The 24659-nt window shown below is 39.8% G+C and overlaps 1 protein-coding gene and 1 pseudogene across 2 annotated transcripts in view; one reads left to right on the forward strand and one right to left on the reverse strand.

The window, feature by feature from the left end:
- The window catches only part of KLHL18 (kelch like family member 18), a 56206-nt gene that overhangs the window by 22277 nt on the left and 9270 nt on the right, over positions 1 to 24659 (reverse strand). The window lies entirely within an intron of this gene.
- Positions 5581 to 6825, forward strand: LOC103262664 (annotated as a pseudogene).

Below are 24659 nucleotides of genomic sequence, written 5' to 3' on the forward strand. Positions count from 1 at the left end.
CCACTCACCTCAGCCTCCCAAAAGCGCGGGATTACAGGCTGAGCTACCGAGCCCGGCTGGTAGATGTTACTTCTTGACCTCTCACTTTTGGTTATTACTTGTAGTAGACAGCCTCCAAATAGCCCCCAATGAATCCTGCCTCCTGGTACCTATAACCTCGTGCAGTTCTCTCCCACATGTCAGGGTTGGTCTATATGACCAATAGAAGATAGCAGAAGCGATGATGGTATGTCACCTTCAAAGCTGGGTCATAAAGGGCACTGAAATTCTTATTCTCTTTTCTGGATCACTTGCTCTAGGGGAGACTAAATAACATATCCTGAGGAGAGACCCATATGAAGAGGAACCGAAGCCTCCTTCTACAGCTGAGTGAACCTGGAAGAGGATCTTCTTGCCCCAGTCAAGCCTTCTGATAACTGTTACCTCATGAGAAACCTCTGAGCTGCTTCTGAACTCCTGAAATTGTGAGATAATAAATACTTGTCTTAAGTCATTAAATTCTAGGGTGATTTGTTATACAGCAAGAGACAGCTATTTTATTACTTATTTAATTTGGAATTTAGAAAACTAGGAATTTGTCCTGATACTTTTCTTTATGTATTACTCCACATACTCTCCCCATCTTTCCAATATAATTAGGACAAATTGTGGTTAAATTAATGTTAAAAGTTGCATTATTAGGTTAATGTGACTATTAGTTGTAGCCAAGCCATGTTGTGTAATATATTACATTAGCTTTTTGTATAATTTAAAAATTTTCCCTAGAGTTTAAATATCTTTTTTACTATGTTCAATCAGGTATTCTATCAGTTATTTGTTTTCCTCCTCCCTTCCCTGCTCACTTCTTTCTGAGCTAAGATCTCACTGTTGCCCAGGCTGCAATACAAGCGGCATGATCACAGATCACCACAGCTTCCAACTCCTGGGCCTAAGCAATCCTCCCACCTCAGCCTCTCAAGTAGCTGGGACTACAGGCATGCACTGCCACATCCAACTAATTTTCATTTTTAAAAAATTTTATAGAGATGGGATCCATGTTGCCTAGGCAGGTCTTGAACTCATGGGCTCAAGCAATCTTTTCACCTTGGCCTGCCAAAATGCTGGGATTACAGGTGTGAATCACTGCACCTGGCCAGTTGTCTGTTTCTTGAGACATCTCTACTGGCACTCTATTATTCTAGGAATTCCATTTACCTCACCTATATCGGAACCTTTGTTTTCTGGATCTCATTTATTTATTTACTTGTTCTAGTGGAAAGTATCTTCTAACAGAGCTTCCTAAGAAAAGTATACGCACAGTATGTCTGAAAATGTTTTTACTACCCTCAAACTTGGGTGATAGTTTGGTTAAAAATTTCTAAGCTGGGAATATTCTTTTTTTCTGTTAAAATTTTGGAAGCATTGTTCCACTATCTTCTAGTTTGTCGCTTTTGAGAAATCTAATGCCATTTTGAATTCTAACCCTAAATATGTGACTGTTCTCTCTAGAAGTTTTAAAAGATTGTCTCTTTATTCTTGTAGTTCTGAATTTCACAGTGCTTCACCTTAGTGTTGGTTTTCTTTCACTCACTGTGCTGTATCAATCTACAGACATAATTTCAGTTCTGGAAAAATCTTTTCATATCATTTTAAAATTAATTTATTCCCTTCTATTCATTTTTCTATTCCTAAATTTTTACTAGTTAGGTATTGAACTTATTGGAATGAGCCTCAAATTTTCTTATTGTTCTCTCCTACTGTCCATCATTTTCATTTGGTCTATCATGTAGGAAACTTCTTCAACTTTATTTTTCCATCTTTCTGTATTGAAGTTTTATGTATTGGCTATCATATTTTTAATTCCAAGAAATCTTCTTGTTTTTTGAAGATTCCTTTTTTTTCCTCCAAAAAGAATCTTGTTCATGTTTCATGAATGCAATATTTTCTCTAATTCCTCTTGAGGTATTATATAATTAAATTTGTTTCTTCTTTCCCTCCCTGCTTTTACTGTTTCCTCTGAGTTATTTTATCTTCCATATTTTTTTGACCTCTGTCTTTTATATTAAAGGCTTTCTTTAAATGTCTGATGACACTTGGCTATCTATTCATATTTTTAAAACTGTTTAAAAGTTCTGTGTATGCATCAATCTGTGTGGACTTCACATTAGGGTGATCAGATAAGAATCTGTAATTTTATTGAGGATCCCTAGAAGTAGCCAGTATCTTTAAGACTTTTTCTCTGGGGATAGCTTTATCAGAACAGGATTTCCTAATCTCTTGCATGGGGTCACTGCTTGCAGATATTTCGAAAACTGAGTGAGAGAAAGGGATAGTCCTGCACCTCACTACTTAGAACTTTAACTTAAAGTTCTTATTTTCAGTTTAGCGCCATATTCCATCCCTTCTTTTATGATAGGCGTGCCTAAATTTGGAGAGTCTAGTTCAATATCTAAGACTAAACCTTCTACCTCCTGAAAGAGTTGGGAAGGGGCATGGGCATCTAACTGCTTTTTGTCCAGATTTTCAACGGATCTTCCTGTTTTCAGTGTATTTGGTGTCTCCAATTCTACAATAGCCCTTCCAGGGTTCTACAATACAAATCCTCTTCCTCTGGAGTTTTTTCCCCTGGGAAGCACTTTCAGTTCCTCTGACCCACTAAGTCTGCCACACACACTTTTTGGCTTTAACATTCCATTGATTTCTCATTTGCTAAATGTTTCCCCTCTTACTATCATTTTAATGGAGTCACAGAGGAGAATGAAGGTTAAGTGTGCGTTCAATTTGTTGTGTTTAACTGCTCTGCATTTATTTTTCATCTAGAAAATAAACAGAAGACAAAAGAATAAGCTGTATGTGTATCAACAAGGTGACCTGGTTGCCAAAAAAAACTCAGCTACAGAGAAGATAGGCCTATCTTGGGATATGCTAGCCAGATTACATCTGAGTTTCTGTGTTCATTTGAGGGGAACAACAAATCTGACCTTGTTTAAAGAGGGAGACCAAGATGGGAAAGGATCTGGAAGCTATATCTTATAAGGAATGGCTAAAGGACAGTTACTCTGGAAAAGATAATTTAGGAGGAACATGATGGTTATTCTCAAATACTAGACGGGTTGTCACATGGATAAGGGCAGACTTGGAAAATTACAGGAAGCCAGATTTTAGTTTATCACAAAAGAACAAGGTTGGTCTCGGTGGCTCAGCCTGTAATCCCAGCACTTTGGGAGGCCGAGGCGAGTGGATTGCTTGAGCCCGTGGGTTTGAGACCAGACCGGGCAACTTGACAAGACCTCGTCTCTACAATAAATAAAAAATTAGCCAGGAATGGTAGAGTGCACCTGCAGTTCTGGCTACTTGGAAGGTTGAGGCGGAAGGATCGCTAGAGCCCAGCAGGTCGACACTGGGGTGGCTGTGAGTGTGCCACGGCACTCCAGTCTGGGCGACAGAGTGAGACTCCAAATAAAAAAAAAAGAATAAGAGCCTATCACCTAAGAATATTTAGGATACTATGCTCTTGTGAAAAGCTTTTAAAAATCTAAACACTCTCATTTCTCAGGTTTAAAATGTCACTTTTTTCTTTGAGTTGGAGGTCTTACTTTGTCACCCAGGCTGGAATGCAGGGACACAAACACGGCTCACTGCAGCCTCAACCTCCTGGCCTCAAGTGATCCTTCTGCCTCAGCATCTTGAGTAGTTGGGATTTCAGGCGCATGCCACCATACCCAACTAATTTTTGAAAATTTTCAGGAAGAGACAGGGTCTTACTATGTTACTTAGGCTGATCTCGAACTTCTGGGCTTAAGCAATCCTCCCACCTCGGCCTCCCAAGGTACTGAGATTACAAATGTGAGCTGCTGTGCTCAGCTAAAATTTCACTTTTTAAAAATGAGATGATCATTTATTGAGCTCCTTTTATAAGCCATGGAATATGCAGAGCACCCATCACACACATTTTCTCATTTCAGGCCTATAACAACGCTGCAGTGGGTAGCTACTATGAATCACATTTTATAGATTAAACCAAGATTTAGAAGCCCAAAGTCAGGTAGCTACATTATGTGAAAGAGAAGGAATTATACTTGTTTACTGTTGGAGTTGGAGAAGGACCTAGTAAATAACATACCTTCTCTCAGCTTCAGTTCTCAACCAATTAAGAAATTTTAAAAATTAAAAATGTACTCATACACATGTAGCTAAATTGTATAGAATTAAATATACACATGAAAGTTAAAAGTAAAACTGGAGAAATATGAACAAGGTTAGTTGAGTATATCAATGTCAATATTCTAATTGTGATACTGTACTTACAGTTCCTCTGGCCCAATAGTTTTACAAGATTTACCAGTGAGGGAAACTGGGCAAAAAGATACATATGATTTCATTGCATTATTTCTTACCACCACATGCAACTTTATAATTATCTCAAAATAAAGCATTCATTAAAAAAAAAAAAGGACTAAGCTGGGTGTAGTGGCACATGCCTTGTAGTCCCAGATACTTGGGAGGCTGAGGCAGGAGGATTGCTTGAGCCCAGGAGTTCAAGGTTGTAGTAGCTTTGGTTACACCTGTGAGTGACCACTGCATGCCAGCCTGGGCAGCATAGCAAGACCCAGTCTCTCAATAAACCAAAAATTATAAAGCAAATGGGAAATCAAAATATTCTTTTCTTACTGATGAATGTAATATTATAAATTATGGCTTACATAAGCAGGTAAGTGGGTTCCCTATAGTTAATATGCAGAATTACATAGGCCCAAGCAAAGACTACTTTCTCCACTGACCTGCAATTACATGCTGTTACCTCATATTTTCCCTCCTCCCACCCCTTAGGTGACAAAGACATATGAACAGATGCAACAGAATTTAGAAAAAAATCATCAGTAAGAAACATATAAGTCAGAAAACTTAGGCTCTTTGGCATATCCCTATATTTAGTCATACTTTGCTACATACCCATGACTAAAAATATACTTCTTATAAAGTATTATCAGTAAAAAGGAATCAGTCAGTTTAAAATAGTAGAGTCAAGTTCAAAGTCCAAGATAGAACAGAAAGAGAGAAATGTTGGCATACACAAAACACTCCAAGAGTTAAACTCATGAATACAAATGGAAGCTGTAGAAGTTGGGTCCAGATAGGAGGTCTCCCTGTGTACACAACACACACCTAGTACCCATGTTCACACTGTCACTGTGGGATGATTGGCAATGAACAGGATCTACAAAGCAAATTAGGGGTAACCATAGGACTTCCTAGGTATGTACAACACCCCTGAATTTGCTTCTAAGAAAAAAATCTATTCAAACTGTAAAGCCCAAACCCTTTCCACTTTTAACTGTAGCAAAGATTTAGTATTCAGCACTCACAAGTGCTCAGCACTCAGCACTTGGTTTCTACAGAGGATGCAGAATGTGTCCTTCTGAGTAGGGCTCTGCATAATGTCATCTGGAGCATTCCCACTCATTTACAAGGCACCTCCCACCATATATTTAATTAAAATCAAGCCCCTGAAACTTTAATACCTGTCAACGGCTTTGTTTGGAAAATTAAAAGAGGTGAAAGAGTTATACAAAGGAGGGGAAGATTAGGTTCTAAAAGTCAATGGGTAACATAAATGTACATATGTTGTAACTCTACTATACTTGGTCATTACAAACAAGAACATACTATTCCTTTGGGAAATGTTAAAGATCAAAGTGGCCTCCATGACTCAAGTATATGATGGAAAGGAAAGTCATTTGATGTGATGTGAGGCTAAAGAAGTAGACAGGACAGTTAAGAATTCTGCACCTATAATTCCAGCACTTGGGAGGCCAAGGTGGGAGGATTGCTTGAGGCCAAGAGTTCAAGACCAGCTTGGGTAACATACTGAAACCCCATTTCACTCTTTCTCTCTTTTGTTTTTTGAGTCAGAGTCTCACTCTGTCGTCCAGGCAGGAGTGCAGTGGCATGCTCCTGGCCACCGCAGCCTCAACCTGCTGGGCTTAGGCGATCCTTCCGCCTCAACCTTCCAGATAGCTGGAACCACAGGCATGCGCCATCACACCTGGCTAATTTTTTTATTTATTGTAGAGACGAGGTCTTGCCATGTTGCTCAGGCTGGTCTTGAACTTTTGAGCTCAGGCAATCCTCTTGCCTCGGTCTCCCAAAGTGCTAGGATTACAGATTTGAGCCACCATGCCTGGCCTGAAACCCCATTTCTACAAAAAATGTTAAAATAAGCCAGGCATGGTGGCATGTGCCTATAGTCCTAGTTACTCAGGAGGCTGAAGTGGGAGGATCTTTTGGGCCCAGGTGTTCAAAGCTACAGTGAGCTATGATTGTGCTACCACACTCCAGCCTGAGTGACAGAGTGAGACTCTGTCTCCGAAAAAGAACTTTACAACTTACTTTAAGAGTGTTAGGGACCAAAGATGCCATTGTGAGTGAGGTTTCAAAGGTAATCAGTTGTCCTCAACTCCTTGGAAATCCTGTTCTTTCTGAACAGATGTTATTACGCTACCTATTTCCTGCTGGAACTCTTCATATTTCTCTATAAAGGCCTCCAGTTACCAAATCCAACAGCCAACCTAATACTAGATGTGGTGATGCTCCTCCTTCATCTTAGAATTGAAGTAATTAAACTTTTTTTTAGTACAAAGGGAAACCTCTACCAACAAAAGATGCCACTCAGTATTAGTGTGGTCTTGACCTTCACATCTGCTATGATGGTTTCCTAATACCCGCTGCAGCAGACCTATGTGCTCTGCCCAGAAGCCATCATAAACAGCATCTTGTTCTTCTGTGGCTCAGAGCTGCCACTTGAGGGGGACTATGGCCACTTTCCCCAGTATGGACAGGATTTGAAGTACAAAAATTTCAGCCAGCAGCCAACACGCTGACACCACACATACACCTGGTACTTTAGCCATGTTCACGAGAACTAGTGGATCAAGTTGTGCAGCTTTTCCTCAGTACAGACGTTTGGGCAACCAACCCAGCATAAGGCCAGTGGGCACCATCTTCTAAGCCAGGACTATCAGCCCAAGAGACTCTTCAATACCAGTATAGGGAGGGACAAGGTTATCCTCATCCTGGTCCTTCTTTGACAAAGAATCAATTTCCTGCTTACCTTAAGTTCTCCTCTTTGGTCATCAAGGCCAAAGCATCTTATATGGAACAGCTAGACTCCTTGGGCTTCCAGCAGCACCTGAACCATGTGTCCCCTGTAATGCTGTCATACCTGTCCCACTTGAGCACAGAGAGCCTCATATTGGTGAGCTCCCAGAATGACAAAAGAGCTTCTCACCCCATTCCTCAAAGAGACTGAGCTCCAGAACTCTTTCAGTAGCTCACAGTGTTATTTTTCTACTTTCACCATGAAACAAACGTTATTTTATAATAAATGCATATTTTCCCTTTTTAAAAAGAGTGTTAGGGAACCAAGAAAGGAATTCCAAGTTGACCAGACCACTCTGTGAAGGTAGAGCATTAGCTGGAAGGGCTGAGGAGCCCAGCCAGGGGACTACTTCCTGACCCAGAAGACAGAAGAGAAGACCTGAGCTCAGCCTGGATAGTGGTAGTGGGCCAGGAAAAAAAGAGGCCAGACTCAAGAAAGATGTTGACTTTGGAACTACTATGACCTGGTGACTGACTGGATACAGGAATAAGGGAAACGGTATCAAGATGATTCCCAAGCTGCTTGTGCAGCTAGTACGTGGAGATGCCATTCACTTAGATCAGGAATAAATGGACTAGGTCAGGGGCAGATGATGGCGTAAAGTTTTGGACAAATGGATACCAATGCCTGAGAGACACCCAGAGATACTTCATAGGAAGTGGACAGATAAATCTGAAACACAGAAATGAGTCTGGGCTCAATGGACACTTTTGGGAATCATCAGTGAAGACAGAAAAGGGATCACTTAGGAAGAGAGCTCAGAGTGCACAGAGAAGAGGGTATCAGGCACCTAGAGGAACATTAATGTCTAAAGATCACCTAGCTGAGGATGCATAAGCAAAGGAGAACAGAAGGGAGGTACAGAAAGGAGAAAAGGAAATGAGAAGAGAAGCAGGGAGATGTTGGAGGTAGAATAGAGTAAAGGAGCTGTGGTGATCCTAAACATTGGTGTTAGAAGGGCCTCACCAGCTATGTTATCTCAGACAAGCCTCTTCCAAGTTTGACTTTCCCAACTTATAAAAGAAGATCATTCCTATTCATCTGATCCCTCAAGAGTTTTGGAGAAGATCAAATATAAAGGCATAAGGGAATGACTAATGAACATCGTTTGACCAAATCACCAGGGTCACTCCAAATTCCTGAAGAGTCAGTGGAGGGAAAAGTGTTGTTTTGTGCAGACCAAGCTGATGTTGCTGCCAAACCTAGGTCTCATTGGAGACATAGATTTGTGCTGATTGGTCCCAGCTTGACCATCGATGGGATGTGGGCACATTTGCAAACCTGACAGAGGTGCTTCATAATAACGAATGGATTAAAAAATGGCTGGCTGGGTGGGCTTTGGAACAAATTGAAGATGCTTAGCTTTTCCTGAGATGGGTCTCAGAATCACAACTTTGGTCTCATTAAATTAAGTGATATATAGTATAGTACTGCAAGTGTCAGGGACTTCACAGAGATTTAACAAAAGTTTTTGCTGCATCCATCTGAGAGCACCAGCCATAAGAGACTAAGACACAAATAATGGAAGTTCTCACAAGTTCAGTCTGATGATTAGAACTCTGGTCCAGCGATTAAAACTCTTAAGTTTTGATGCACTTATACTAAGGATACAGGCAAGTTGTCCAATTTTTCCATGCTTCAGGTTTTCAAATTAGAATACAGAATTATTACTATGCAGTCATGCAAAGAATATAGTAAAAAAGTTTTAGATTAGTTGGGCGTGGTGGCTCATGCCTGTAATCCCAGCACTTTGGGAGGCAGAGGTGAGAAGATTGTCTGAGTCCAGGGGTATGAGACCAGCCTGGGCAACTTGATGAGACCTCATCTCTACAATAAATTAAAAAATTAGCCAGATGTGATAGCACACATCTGTAGTTCCAGCTACTTGGAAGGCTGAGGCAGAAGGATAGGCTAAGCCTAGCAGGTATAGGCTACAGTGGCTGTGAGTGTGCCACTGCACTCCAGCCTGGGTGACTGGGTGACAGAGTGAGACTCCGACTCAAAAAAAAAGATATTATTTATCCAGCCTACAAATTGGCGCATTGTGGACTTGAGGGCAATAACTCTGGAATCCCTGTGGCATGGGAATCCCTAAAATGAATCCCTACTGTAAAGTGTCTCCTGGTTAGTAAAGTCTAAGACTATGACTAACCAAAAGGAACCAGAAATCCTGAGCAGTTCATCACTTACATCCATTTGATTGGTTTTAACACACACACACACACATCCCATTTGCTTCCTTGGAAAGACTGGGAAGTCTTTCATACTTGTTCCTGCTCCGGTGGTATCTTTGGATCAACAGGGATAGTGTAGCATGACACCACAAATTCTGTTCTCTATCACAGGCAGGTGGGAGACAACATTCAACCAGCTGCTTTATTAAAGCAAGAAAAGCAGCAGCACAAAATCTGAGTTAGGAATAATTTGAAACAAGTGTTCCCAAACCAAAGCAAAAGATATACCCAGAATGGATTTTTCGTTGATGGAAAACATTTTGATATTATATTGCCCCTACTTTCAGGAGCTCACAAGGAATATAAATAAAACAATAAGAGAACAGTCAAGTGCCCAGCCTATATGGACAAGAAACCCTTGGGATCAGTGGGGCTAGACTAAGCTTTTAGGCAGTCACTAGGGATGCTGAAAGTGCATGGTAAATAGTAATCCATAATTTTATTGAGGCATAAATTTGAATCATACAGACCATGAAGCTGAGTCTAAGAATGACTCTATAAAATGGAGAAGTTGGGCAAAGTGGCTCACGCCTATGATCTTAGCACTTGGGAGGCCAAAGTGCAAGGATTGTTTGAGCCCAGGAATTCAAGACCAGCCTAGGTAACATAGCAAGACTTCATCTTCACAAAAAAGTCAAAAAGCTAGCTGAGTGTGGTGGCATATGTCTGTAGTCCAAGTTACTTGGGAGGCTGAGGTGAAAGGACTGCCTAAGGCCTAAGTTCACTGAGGCTGCAGGGAGCCATGATTGTGTCACTGCACTCCAAACTGGGTGACAGAGTGAGACTCTGACCAAAAAAAGAAAAAAGGAGAAATAGTAGGGATGAATTAATCTCTAAAATAAAATTAAAGAATAAAGGAGGTAGAACTGCCCCATCAGATGTCAAGACTTATGATGAAGTAATAAGCAATAGAAATTAGGAAATTATGGTACTAAAGCTGATCAACTGACTAGAATAGAGCACTCAGAAATATGTCAAATATATTTGATAAATGACAGAAATGGCACAGTAGATAATATGAAAAAGATAGTTCATTTAATAAATGGTGCTGGGACAACTGATTATCTACATGGGAATAAAAATCAAACTGAATTCCTGCCTCACATGACATCTAAAAATCAACTATAGATGGAAAAATGCCTTAAGTGTTAAAGGCAAAACATCAAAATTTTAGAAAATATGGCAGGGTCTTTTTCATCTTGAGATCAAAACTTTTTAAGATTTAGATTCTTAAGATTTCAAAAGGCATTAACCATAAAAGAAAATACTTCACCTGGGCAGCGAGACCTCATCTCTACAATAAATCAAAAAATCAGCTGGGCGTGGTAGCGCATGCCTGTAATTCCGGCTACTTGGAAGGCTGAGGCGGAAGCATCGCCGGACCCCAGCAGGCGAGGCTGCCGTGGCTGGGAGCGGCCACTGCCCTCCAGTCTGGGTGACCGAGTGAGATTCCAACTCAAAAAAAAAAAAAAAAGAAAATACTTCAATATTTGGACTACAGTAAAATTAAGAACTTCTGTTCATCAAAACACCATGAAGTAAAAAGACACGTTAGCTATAAGTGAGGAAACATTTGTAAACATAAAACCAACAAATAATTAGTATTCAGAGTATATAAGGAACTCCAATAAATCAACAAATCATAATAAAAAGAAAACTCAGTTTAAAAAATGAACTTAAGATTTACCTAAAAGTAGGAATATCAGAGACAATAAAACAGAATGGTCCAAAAGAAAGGAAAAGATGAAAAATCTCAGTAGAAATCAGGGAAATGCTAGCACCACAATGAGATATCATTTCATATCTGCAGATCGGATGTCTAATACCAAAAGTTGATGAGCATGTGGAGTTAAAACTCTTAAATACTGCTGAAATTTACACAATCTCCACTTTGAAAAATAATGACAATATTGACATAATCTTGAAAGGTTGAACATGCATATACTCTATGACGCAGCAATTTAACTCCTAGCTATATACCTTAGATGCATGAGCTCCAGGAAATATATAATAAAATGTTTACAACATCATTATTCAGAGGAGCATAAAACTAAACAAAAGCCAATCTAAATATATATTGAGAGAACAATAAACATATAAGTTCTGATATTCATAAAATGGAACACTAATTATTCATCAGTGAAAATGAATGAATTAAAAGCAATACACAACATAATGTAAAATCTCCAAGGGCAAGAATGTAACCATGTAAAAATATTTTTCCCTCTTATAATGAATGACATTTGGATAATACAGTATTTGGTACATAGAAAAAGAATATATGGCGGTTAGAAAAACAAACGTGGGAATCTATCAGAGATCTAACATGTTTCTAAATAGTCCATAGGTTGAAGAGGAAGTTTCAAAAAAATAAAAAAGAAAGGGAACTTTAAATATACACTGAAGAATAAAAATACAACATATCAAAATTTGTGAGACACAGCTAAAGCAGAGGTAAGATTACAACACTAAATGCTTACATCAGAAAAGTCTCAGATGAATAATCTAAGCTCCTCCCTTAGAAAAAGAGAAAAAATAAACTCAAAGCAAATAGAAAAAAGGAAATTAAAAGAACAGAAATCAATGAAATAGAAAACAGAAAAACAATAGAGGAAACTAATGAAACAAAAAGCTGGTTCTCTGAAAAGATTAACAAAATTGACAAACCTATAGAGTAAGACTAACAAAGAAAAAAGACAGAAGAGACAAAGCACCAATGCAGGACTGACAGTAGATAATACTCCAGATCCTGCAATCATAAAAAGTATCATAAGGAAATACTATGAACTCCACACAAATAAGTTTGACAACTTTGATAAAATGAACTGATGTCTTGTAAATGGCAATTTACCCAATATGAAAGAGTAACATAAGTAGCCTTATAACTAATACAAAAATTAAATTTGTAATTTTAAAACTCCCAAAAGGAAATCTACAGGTTCAAATAGTTTCATTACAGAACTCTACCAAATTTTTTATAAATAATTAACAATTTTAAACAATTTCTTCCAGAAAACAGAAGAAGGGATGTCTCCAAGTTCATTTTATGAAAGCAGTATGACCCTAATGCCAAAATTGGACAGAGAGAGTATAAAAACAGAAACTACAGATCAATATTCCTCATGAATATAGATGCAAAAATCCTTAACCAAATATTAGCAAAAACAAAATTCCACAGTATATACGAATAATTATATATTATGAACAAGCAAGTTTAAAGAGGGACAAGGTAGGTTTAATATTTGAAAATAAATCAATGTAATCAACCATATTAACTAGCTAAAGAAAAAAGAATTCGCACAACTCTTTCAATTGATGCAGAAATAGCATTTGATAAAATTCAATACTAAAAAAAATTCAATACTCATGATAAAATTCTCAGAACATTAGGAATTGAGGGGAACTTCCTCAACTTGATAAAGAACATCTACAAAAACCTTTTAACTAACATCATATTTATGGGTAAAACACTGAATGCTTTCCTCTAAGATGCCGAACAAGGCAAGGATGTCCACTATCACCACTCCTATTTAATAGAGTACTGGAATTCTAGCCAGCTCAGTAAGGTAACAAAATGAAATAAAAGGAATACGATCAGAAAATAAGAAATAAAACTATTCCTATTTGCTGATGACATTATGGTTTATGTAGAAAATACAAAGCAATCTGCAAAAAACAAACAAACCTAGAATGAGTGAGTTCAGCAAGGTGATAGGACTCAAAATCAACATACAAAAATCAATGGTATTTTCTATATACATAGGGAAACCAAAATTTAAAATACAATTACATTAATAGTCACTAAAAAAATCTAATACTTATGTGTAAAACTAACAAATCAATGTACAGGATTTGTATGCTGAAACTACAAAATGCTCATGAAAGAAGTCAAAGATAATTGACTACATAAATGGAGAGACATATTGTGATCAAGGATTAGAAGACTCAATGCAGTAAAGATGTCAGTTCTCCCCGAGCTGATATACAGATTTGACATAATTTCCTATTAAAATTCTAGCAAGATTATTTTTATAGATATAGTCAAGATTATTCTAAAATTTATATGAAAGCCAAAGAAACTATAATGGGTAAAACAAGTCTAAACAAGAAGAATAAAGTGCAAATGGCCAACAAACACAAGAAAAGACTGTTAATATCATTAGTCATCAGGGAAATGCAAATCAAAAGCACACAAGATACCACTTAACACCCAACAAGACGGCTATTATCTAAAAAAACAGAAAATAAAAAAAATATTAGCAAAGGTGTAGAAATATTGCAACTCTTGTGCATTGCTGGTACAAATGTAAAACAGTATAGTCACTGTAGAAAATAGTTTGGCAGTTCCTCAAAAAGTTAAATACAGAGAATTACAACATAACTCACAATTCCACTTCTAGGTAGATACCCAAAAGAACTGAAAACAAAGACTCAAACAGATGTGTACACCAATATTCACAGTAGCATTGTTCATAATAGCCAAAAGGTAGACACAATCTAAGTGCCCATCATTAGATAAATGGATAAACAAAATGTGGTGTACTACATCAGTGGAATGAAAGGAATGAAATCAAGAGAATGAAAAGATAAGCCACAGACCAGGAGAAAATATTTGCAAACAACGTATCTGATAAAGGACTGTTATACAAAGTATAGAAAGAACACTTAAAACTCAACAATAAGATAACAGATAACTCAATTTAAAGATGGGCAAAAACATGAACAGGCAACTCACCAAAGATGACATATAGATGGAAAATAAACATACAAAAATATGCTCGCTATATTTCTTTGGTGAACTGCAAATTAAAACAGCAAGATACCATTACACACCTAAAAGAATGGCCAAAATCTAAAACATTAAGAACATCAAATGATAGCAAGAATATGGAACAACAGGACCAAGAATGGGAATTCAATGCTAGTGGGAATGCAGAATGGTATAACTCCTCTGGTTCTTGAGCCAGGCTTTGAATCATTCTTTCATGGCCTCTCTGATGGTATGGCCACTTTGAAAAACAGTTTGGCAGTTTCTTAGAAAATGAAACACAATTGTACCATATGATATAGCAATCATGCTTCTTGGCATTTACTCAAATGAGTTGAAAACTTACATCCACACAAAAACCTGCCCACAGATGTTTATAGAAGCTTTGTTCATAATTGCCAGAACTTAGAAGCAACCAAGATGTCCTTCGGAGCTCAAGGGTTGCAAGGATCCACTTAAAATGCCATGTGATGCTAATCATCTCTGTGTGAGTAGTTTCTCTAGTAAATTGTGTATTGCAGTTAAAAATGTAATACCATAAACCTTGAATAACACCATAGACCCATATGAAATGCCACTAGTGATGCTGGAAGTGCTCCCAAAAGGGAGAGAAAAGTCATGATATCACAAGAAAAAGTGGATTTGCTTGATATGCACCACAGATTGAGGTCTGCAGCTGTGGTTGCCCACCATGTCAAAATAATGAATTCAAACAGGGTGCCTGAATGAAACATAACTGTACACCTAACCCTTAACTGTACCCCACAAAACCAAAATAAAAAATATTGATTATGAAAAAAAAAATGAATTCAACATAAAGACTACTGTAAAATTTAAAAAGAAAAGAAAATTTGTGACATCATCACTGCAACTACACCAGCATGTGTGTAAATCTTGTACTTTTTGTGAAACACCTTTTTATCTTGTATTTTAAAGTGCAGCTTTCATGTAGGTGCAGGATTGCTGTAAGAAAGGCATACTCCAGCCTGGGCAACATAGTGAGATCCTGTCTCTACAAAATATCAAAACATTAGCTGGGTGTGGTGGTGCATGTCTGTAGTCTCAGCTACTCAGGAGGGTGAGGTAGGAGGATTGCTTAAGGACAGGAATTTGAGGCTGTGGTGAGCCATGACTGTGCCACTGCACTCCAGCCTAAGACCCCCAACTAAGAGGGGCGGGGAAGGCATACCTACAGAATATAATATGATTTGAGAAAAGATGAAATCATTATATAACAACTTAAAGCAAAAGGAAGGTGAAGGATCTAAAGATGGAATTTTAATGACAGCAAAGGATGGTTTGTTAATTTTAGAAAGAAGTTTGATTTCAAAAATGTCAAAATAACAGAAGCAGCTTCTACAGACCAAGGGGCAGCAGATGAGTTCCCAGAGGTGCCATTAAGAAAATAACTGAACTATATTTTTATCTATAAAGCTACAAATCCCTTAGCTGTGAACAGAAAAGATAAGTACCAGTTGCCAGTCTCTTAGCTGTACAACAAGAAGTCTTGGACAATGAAAACTCTTTTTCTGGATTGGCTCTATTGATTTCCCTGAAGTTAAGAAGTACCTTGCCAGTACAGGACTCCCTGTTAAAGTTATTTTGACATTGGGTAATGCCCCTGGCCACCCCAGAACCCCATGAGTTCAAAACCAAAGGCGTTAAGGCAGTCTACTTGCCCCCAAATAAAATGTCTCTAATTCAGCCTCTAGATCAGGTAATCCTAAGACCTTTAAGGCTCACCACACACAGTACTCTATGGAAAGGACTGTCAACATCATGAACGGGAACTCCAACAGAGAAAATATCATGCAAGTCTGGAAGGATTACACCATTGAAAACATCACTGCTGTTTTAGAAAAAGCCATAAAGGCCATCAAGTCTGCTGGAGAAAACTGTGTCCAGATGTTGTACATGACTTCACAGGATTCATGCTCGAGCCAATTAAGGAAATCATGAAAAAGACTGAAAAAATGACAAAAAAGGTAGAAGAGGAAGGGTGTCAAGATACAGATCTTAGAGAAGTTAAAGAGCTAATAGACATCACACCAGAAGAATTAACAAAATATGACTTGATGGAGATGAGTGCTTTGGAACCAGTGCCAGATGACAAGGAAGAAGACAGAGAAGAAACAGTGCCAGAAAACAAACTGACATTAGATAATCTGGTAGAAGAGTTTCTTTCAATTAGTCAAGACTTCTTTTACAACATGGACCCTTCTATGACACAGGCATTGAAACGAAAGAAAATGGTGGAAAAAAAATTGGTACTATCCAAAAACATTTTTAGAGAAATGGAAAAGCAAAAAGGTCAGAGAGAAATTACAAAGTACAGTTAGCCCTTAACCAACAGGGTTTTGAACTGCGCAGTTTCACTTATTCGTGAATTATTCTTCCACATTCCATAGCAAGACCAACCCTTCCTCTTCCTCCTCCTTCTCAGCCTACTCAACATGAAGACAATGAAGACCTTTATGATGATCCATTTCCACTTAATGAGTAGTAAACACATTTTCTCTTCCTTATGGTTTTCTTACCAATTTTTCTCTAGTTTACTTCATTGTAAGAATATGGTATTTAATACATATAACATACAGAATATGTGCTAATTGACTATTTATGTTATTGGCAAGGCTTCTAGTCAATAGTAGGCTATCAGTAAACTTTTTGGGTAGTCCAAAGTTATACTTGGATTTTCTTTTTTTTTTTAATTTTTAATATTTTTAATCTGTGGGGAGGTCAGCACTCCTAACCCCCTTGTTTCAGGGTCAACTGTTTAGCTACAGTAAGACTGTGTAGTCACTGGTGAAGAGATAGAGACACAGAACAACAGAAAAGAGCAGAGAACCAGAAATAGTCCCACAAAAGAATGGTCACCTGATCATTGAAAAAAGTGCAATGGAAAAAAGAGTATGTTCAACAAATGGGGCTGGAGCAATTGCCTATGCATAAAACAACGACAACAAAAAAGAACTCCAATCTGCACCACAGCTGATACAAAATTAACTCAGAATGGATCATAGATTTAAACACAAAACCATGCAACTTTTAGAAAGAAACACAGTAGAAAATCTTTAGGGCCTAGGGCTTGGTGAAATGACACAAGACTGAAAGCACAATACATAAGGAAAAAAAATAGGTAAACTAAATCACAATGCAAAACTTTTGCTCTGTGAAAGAACCTGACGGAATTAAAAGGTAATCTACAGACAGGAAAAAGACTTGCAAATTACATACCCGAAAAAAGAACTTGTATCTATAATATATAAAAAAAAAACTCTAAAAACTCAACAGTTAAAAAAAAAACCCAATGAGAAAATGGGCAAAAGACATGAAGAAATATTTCATCAAAGAGGATATACAAGCTGGGCACAGTGGCTCACGCCTGTAATTCCAGCACTTTGGGAGGCAGAAGCAAGAGAACTGCCTAACCCCAGGGGTTCAAAACCAGCCTGGGCAACTTGGTAAGACCTCGTCTCTACAAAAAAATTTAAAAAAATTAGTTGAGTGAGGAGGTGTGAACCTGTAGTTCCAGCTATTTGGAAGGTTGAGATGGGAGGATCACCGGAACCCAACAAGTCGAGGCTGCGATAGCCGTGAGTGTGCCACTGCACTCTAGCCTAGGTGAAAGAGGGAGACTCTGACTTAAAAATGAAAATAAAAGGATATACAGATAATAAATAAACCCACGAAAAGATGTCCATCAGTATTCATTAAGGAAATGCAAATTAGAATCACAATGAGATAGCACTACACATTTAATAAAATAGCTAAAATTTAAAATAGTGATAACATCAAACACTGGTGAGGATGCAAAAGAATTCAGTCACTCATTGATTTAGTCAGGCTTTTCCAGGAAAATAGAAATAAAAGGGTAGAGAGGGAGAAAAATTTATTTTAAGGAATTGACTTGTGTGATTATGGGGGTTAGCAAGTCCAAAAATCTGTAGGGTGGCCTGGCAGGTTGGAAATTCAGGTAAGATGTGATGTTATAGTCCTGAATCTGCAATCTGTAGGGCAGGTGAGTAGACAGGTAACTTAGAACTTCTTTGGGAAACCTCAGTTTTTGCTCTTAAGGCCTTAAACTAATTGAATGAGATCCACTCACAATACGGAGGGCAATTAGCTTTACTCAAAGTCTACTAATTTATTGATATTATTACTATTTTTTTGTTTATTTTAATGGTAGGGAGCTCACTATGTTGCCCAAGTTGGTCTCATACTCAAGCAATCCTCTCTCCTCAGGCTCTCAAGTAGCTGGGGCTTCATACAGGCTCAAAAGACCGAGTTGCAAAAGTCTACCAATTTAAATGTTAATCACATCTAAAAATATCTTCACAGCAACATCTAGACTGGTGTTTGACCAAACGACTGGATACCATAGCCTAGCCAAGTCGACACATAAAATTAACCATCACACTCATATATGTCAGTGGAAATGTAAAATGGAAGAGCCACTCTGGAAAATAGCTGGACAATTTCGTCTAAAACTAAAAATGTACTCACCATACGACACAGTAACTCTGCTCTTGGGCATTTATCCCAGAGAAATGAAAACTTACGTTCATGCAAAATTCTGTACATGAATATTCATAGCAGCTTTATCTGTAACAGTCAAAAACTAAAAAATGTCCTTTAATGCATAAATGGTTAAACAAACTGTGGTACAACCACACCAAGGAATGCTACTCAGAAATATAAAGGAAATAACTATCAATTCACACAATAAGTTGGATGGGCCCCAATGGAATTTGGCTGAGTTTTCACTTTTTTCAAGTCTATCTCAAAAGGTCACATACTCTCAGATTTCATTTATATAACATTCTCAAAATGAGAGATGAAGTACAAATTAGTGGTTGCCAGAGATTAGGGATAGTGGGTGGGAGGGGGATGGATGTGACTATAAAGGGAAGGATGTGACACATGGGAGATCATTTTTTTTTTTTTTCAGTTGGAGTCTCACTCTGTTGCCCAGACTGGAGTGCAATGGCACTCTTCCGGCCACTGCAGCCTCGACTCACTGGGCTCCGGCGATCCTTCCACCTCAGCCTTCCAAGTAGCTGGAACTACAGGCACGCGCTACCATGCCTGGCTAATATTTTGATTTACTGTAGAGATGAGGTCTCGCCAAGTTGCCCAGGCAGGTCTCGAACCTGTGGGCTCAGGCAATCCACTCACCTCAGCCTCCCAAGGCATGGGATTACAGGCTGAGCCACCGAGCCTGGCTGGGAGATTTTTGTAGTTATGGAATAGCTCTGTGTTGTGGAGATTATTAGTAACCTTGACAAGAGCAAATAATGGTGGCCCAATATGGCCAATTTATCTATCCTTAGTAAAACATGAGTTCCACCAAGGGAGAAATCTTTGTATGTTTCATGTTTCTTGGAACAGTCTGGCAACTAACGCTCAGTATTTGTTGAATGAGGTTTATTTATTTGTTTGTTTGTTTGTTTTTTGAGTTGGGGTCTTTGCTCTGTTGCCTAGGCTAGAGTGCAGTGGCACGATCACAGCTCACTCCAGCCTCGACCTCCTGGGCTCAGGCTATCCTTCTGTCTCAGCCTCCACAGTAGTTAGGACTATAGGCACATACTACCATGCCTAGCTAGTTTTTAAATATTTTTTTGTGGAGACTGAGGTCTCACTACGTTGCCTAGGCTGGTCTCAAACTCCTGGGCTCAAGCAATCCTCACGCCTCCCAAAGTGCTGGCATTACAGGCATGAGCCACCACACCTGGCCTGAAGTTTCTGAATGAGTCAACTCAACATATAATTGAGTCTGGTCATGTCAGTTCCCATTTTTGGGGGGTCTCTACTGCTTACAAGTCAGAACTGAGCCCCAAACCAGCCTTAACCTACTCCATCCAGTTTTAGTCTCTATCATATCTCTCTTCTAAACTGCTAGCAATTCCTCCCAGTTGTCTCTTCTCTCTGCTTGGATCCTCATCCCCTTATCTTTCTGCCCAGTGAATTACTCCTCATCCTTGAAGATTCAGCTCAAGTGGTCCCTCCTCTGAGGGGGTTCCCTAACTTCCAGGCAGTCAGCTCCCTCCTTACTGTGGTATCTGGATCAAGATTCAACCAGAGCACACTGTACTGTCCCTAACAAATCTCTCTCTAGCCAGGCTGAATATTCTTCCCACAGAAAGGAAGACATGTCCTAACACTCGACACAGTACCTCATGCTCAAGTGTACTTAACAAAGCCTAAGGTCTACTTCATCTAAAAGATCCTTCATCTGAGAGTCAAACAAATAACAAAATTTCTGACAAATGTTACCTCTTCTTTTTAACTGCTGACCTTTTGGCTCAGGACTGGTAGAACTGATCAAAGTGGGAGTTCACAGGTGGCAAGACATAGAGAGTGACTCGTTAAGCTTATCTGAAAATTCAGTTGGCTGAAGTAAAAGCCTCAACAAATAGATGGTAAGACTTAGGACCAATTTGTGGAGGACTTCTTCCAGGCTAACAGTGTATTCCCAGTCCTGAAGAAGCCATATGAGCTACCTTGCTCAGGTGGGTTTCTAACAAGATAGCATATAAGAAAATGCGGCTGTGGGGAACGAGCAGGGGGGTTCCTTCACCTTGAAAGCTGATGATCTACCCATCAACCCAGAATCTGGACAGAGTGACACTCATTCATGTCATCATAAGCAGAAATGATGAGTCAACACAATTGACACAAATGAGTCCCATGAGGCTGGGAAACTGATGGCAATTATAATAAAACATAACTGGGCTCAGTCTGGAGGTTTGATGGCATTTTAGAGCACACTGTCTGAACCCTCTATTGATACAGCTTTGGTCTCTCTGCTTTGGGGGCCCTATTGGGAAGTGACTCAGGAAGGGGGTAAGGGAGGAAGTGGCTGACCAGTTGATACTAAAAAAATACCCGGGGCTATAGTCCCATATAAAGAGCTAGCCAAAATATTTAGGCTAGTCCCTACTTCCTCTAAACCTTCTCCCACCTCCAACCACCCATATCCAGCAAGGTAGAATGGGAGAAAGAAGATGGGAGGGCAGAATCCTCAGGAACCACTGAACACCTCACTGTATTAGCACCAAGTGATTTGCAGATGTTTCATAACATTCCAGACTCCTCACCATGAGAATTCAAGGAGTTCACAGTCTACATCCAACTCACATCTCCAGTCTCACATCCACCTTATTCCTCTGTCTTACTTGTTTGAGAAATATATTGTAGACACTTTCATGCCTGGGCCTTTGAACAGACCCTCCCCAAGCCTGGAATGCCTCTTCCCAACATGTCTAAATCCTATACATCTTACAAGATGCCAACTAAATACCATCCTTTCCATGAAACAGTCATAAACCCTCTGAATTGTAAGTATCTGCCACCCTTTCGTGTTCCTTTAGGCCCCTGGTGATACCCGTGCAGCTATAGAATTTATCACACTGTGCCTTGTCTCATAATTAATTGATGGATATCTATCTCCTTCACTAATCTATAAAAGCCAAAGACAGAGGTTAACTCCCATTCACAGCAGGGTGTCCCATGTGCCTAGCAAAGTACCATACACAGTTAAATGCATTTCTATATCATGCTGGCTGAAGGAGCATCTCAAATATAATGCCAGGAGCCCTTTAGGGTAATTCAGCAAACACTTCTGAGCACTTGAAGTATGCTAAGTAAGGACTCTGCTAGATAAAAGATGGTTCACATACTTCAGGAGTTCAACATCCGAGGGGAAGAGAACCACTTGAACACATCTACACTCTGTCAGTAGGGCGAGGAGAACAGAAGCAACGCGTGAAGGCAGGATTTCTCACTTTCAGGTGCACAGGATGTAAGAATCACCAGATTCTAGCTCAGTAGGTCTGAGGTGGGACCTGAAATTCTGCATTTCCAACAGGCTCCCAGGTGATGCTGGTACTATCAGTCCAATGACAACACTAAGTAGGGAGAGGTTAAGCTGCAATGGAAGAGGCAGAGATGAACTACGCCTGGAGGGATTGAGAGGACTGTCTTCAGAGAGGTGGGATTTCAGACAACCCCTCACTGTGACAGGACAGTGCAAAAGAAGGCAGCACGTTCTTTGAGAAAAGAAAATATGGAAGGGGTTGGGCACCATGACTCACACCTGTAATCCCAGTGTTTTCCGTGGCCAAGGCAGGATCACTTGAGGCCAGGAGTTTGAGACTTGGCCTAGGCAATACAGTGAGACTCCATCTTAAATTTAAAAAAAAAAGTAGCTAGGTATGGTGGTGCCTGCCTATGGTCCTAGCTATTCAGGAGGCTGGGGCGAGAGGATCACTGGAGCCCAGGAGTATGAGGCGGCAGTGAGCTATGGTCGTGTCACTGCACTCCAGCTGGGCGACAGAGCAAAATGCTGGCTCTAAAAAAGAAAGGAAGGAAGGGAGGGAGGGAAGAAAATATGGAAGTAGGCCAGGCATGGTGGCTCATGCTTATAATCTCAGAACTTTGGGAGGCTGAGGAGGGAGGAATTCCTGAAGCCAGGAGTTTGAGTTCAGCCTGGGTAACACAGTGAGATGCTGTCTCTACAAAAATAAAAATAAAGAAATATAGAAGGAGCCCTGAAGCATGGGTAGGACTCTGCCTGGCAGATGGGTGCACAAACTACAAGCTAGAGGAATACTAGAGCAAAGGCCCAGAAGATGGGGAACACAGACCATAAAGAGACAGTCAACTGAGATGCAGGAGGAGACATGGGCAGTTAGGGGAGAAGAGAAAGAGAGGCCAAGTCTAGAGGACTCTGAATATCAAGAATACAGCTGAAAGTCCTAGAAAAATCACCTAGGATGGCTGTCAACAACAAATATTCTTAAGCTTCTCCCTCTGACGTCTGAGAGGTCAGTGACTGACGGATTTCTATGAGCAGCTTAGAATAAGCAGAGATTCAGTTAAATCAGCAGTCCTTTCCTAAATCCTACTGAAAACTAGCCGCCACCTGCTGCTCCTGCATTCCCACTACCTATCAGACACCTTGATAACTTTTTTTTTTTTTTGAGTTGGAGTCTCACTCTGTTGCCCAGACTGGAGTGCAGTGGCCGCTCCCGGCCACCGCAGTCTCGACCTGCTGGGCTCCGGCGATCCTTCCGCCTCAGCCTTCTGAGTAGCCGGTATTACAGGCATGCGCTACCACGCCCAGCTGATTTTTTGATTTATTGTAGAGATGAAGTCTCGCTGCCCAGGCGGGTCTCGAACCCGCGGGCTCAGGCAATCCACTCACCTTAGCCTCCCAAAGGCACGGGATTACAGGCTGAGCCACCGAGCCCGGCTCACCTTGATAACTTTAAGTGCTAGGCCACACACATGGAAAAACAGACAAGCTTTACCCAACATGAGGTAGAGGCACCTTTTAAAACCACCAAGAGGTGAGCAGCTCTGTTCTACTTCCTGCTCCCCTGACAAGTTTCTAACTCTGATTTTCACTGTGTGTAAAAGAATAGAATTTCCTTCAAGAATAGGCCAAAATGAGTCTCTCTTTGGCCATCACCATAATCACTCCTAAGCAGCAGGAGAGCGTGCAAGTGAAATCCTGTGCTGTCTTCATGAAATGTGAAATATGCACCCTCCCTTTCTATGCTGTGGGTACACCTCTCACATTCTGCCCTGATTCTTCACTCATAAATAAATAATTACTGCTTGGTTTCATACAATCACAAAGAATTTACTGAGCCATATAGTACCATGCAAGGAACAACACTGGGCCTGGGTGGCCACCTCTCTGATCTTATGTCCTTCTATATCTCTTCTTGGTCACTCTATTCTTACCATGCTGGTTTCCTGCTGTTTCCCCAAAATACCAAGTATGCTCCTGCCTCAAGGCTCTGTGTTTACTATTCCCTCTGCCTAGAATACTCTTATCTCAGAGGTCCTCATGGATTATTCCCTTACTTCATTTTGATTTCTATTCAGAGGGGTGGGCTCTGATACCTCTAACAGTCCTCTTATCCTGCTTTATTTTTCCTCAAGGCACTGATCGCCACTGGACATTTGCCATCTGTTTATTGTCTGCTGCTCCACTAGAATGTAAGCTCATAGTCACAGAAGCTTGGCCTGTTCTGTTCACTGCTGAACTCCCAGCACTTAAAACAGTGCTTGGACCAAACATGGGAGGTGCTGACATACCTGCTGAGCATGCTGTTGAATGAAAATGAAACGGGAAGCTACTCAAAGCAGAAAAACATCAGAGCCAAGCCTGAAGAAAAGCAATCTGTTAGCAGTACAAGGATCATTCCCTAAAGGCTCTGTAAGAATTCTCTCAATGCACAAGTCAAGTTAAAGAAATCCTGGTTAGGAATAGTGGCTTACTGAGCACCTATAGCACCCATTATGTAGACACTGCAATAAACAATTCAGTCACAGCCCTGCTCTCAAGGAGTTACAACACTCAAATTAAGTATGTAATTACTATTGTGATACGTGCCACAAAATACACATAAAAGAGAGGATGAACCAAAGTCAATTCCAGAGTTTCCATTGTGCATGCCTAGATGGATGGTGTGCCATCCTTACACAAAGGAAACAAAAGAAGAGA

This window comes from Carlito syrichta, unplaced genomic scaffold (assembly GCF_000164805.1).
Source record: "Carlito syrichta isolate Samal-C Ts95f unplaced genomic scaffold, Tarsius_syrichta-2.0.1 Scaffold304587, whole genome shotgun sequence".
NCBI lineage: Eukaryota > Metazoa > Chordata > Mammalia > Primates > Tarsiidae > Carlito > Carlito syrichta.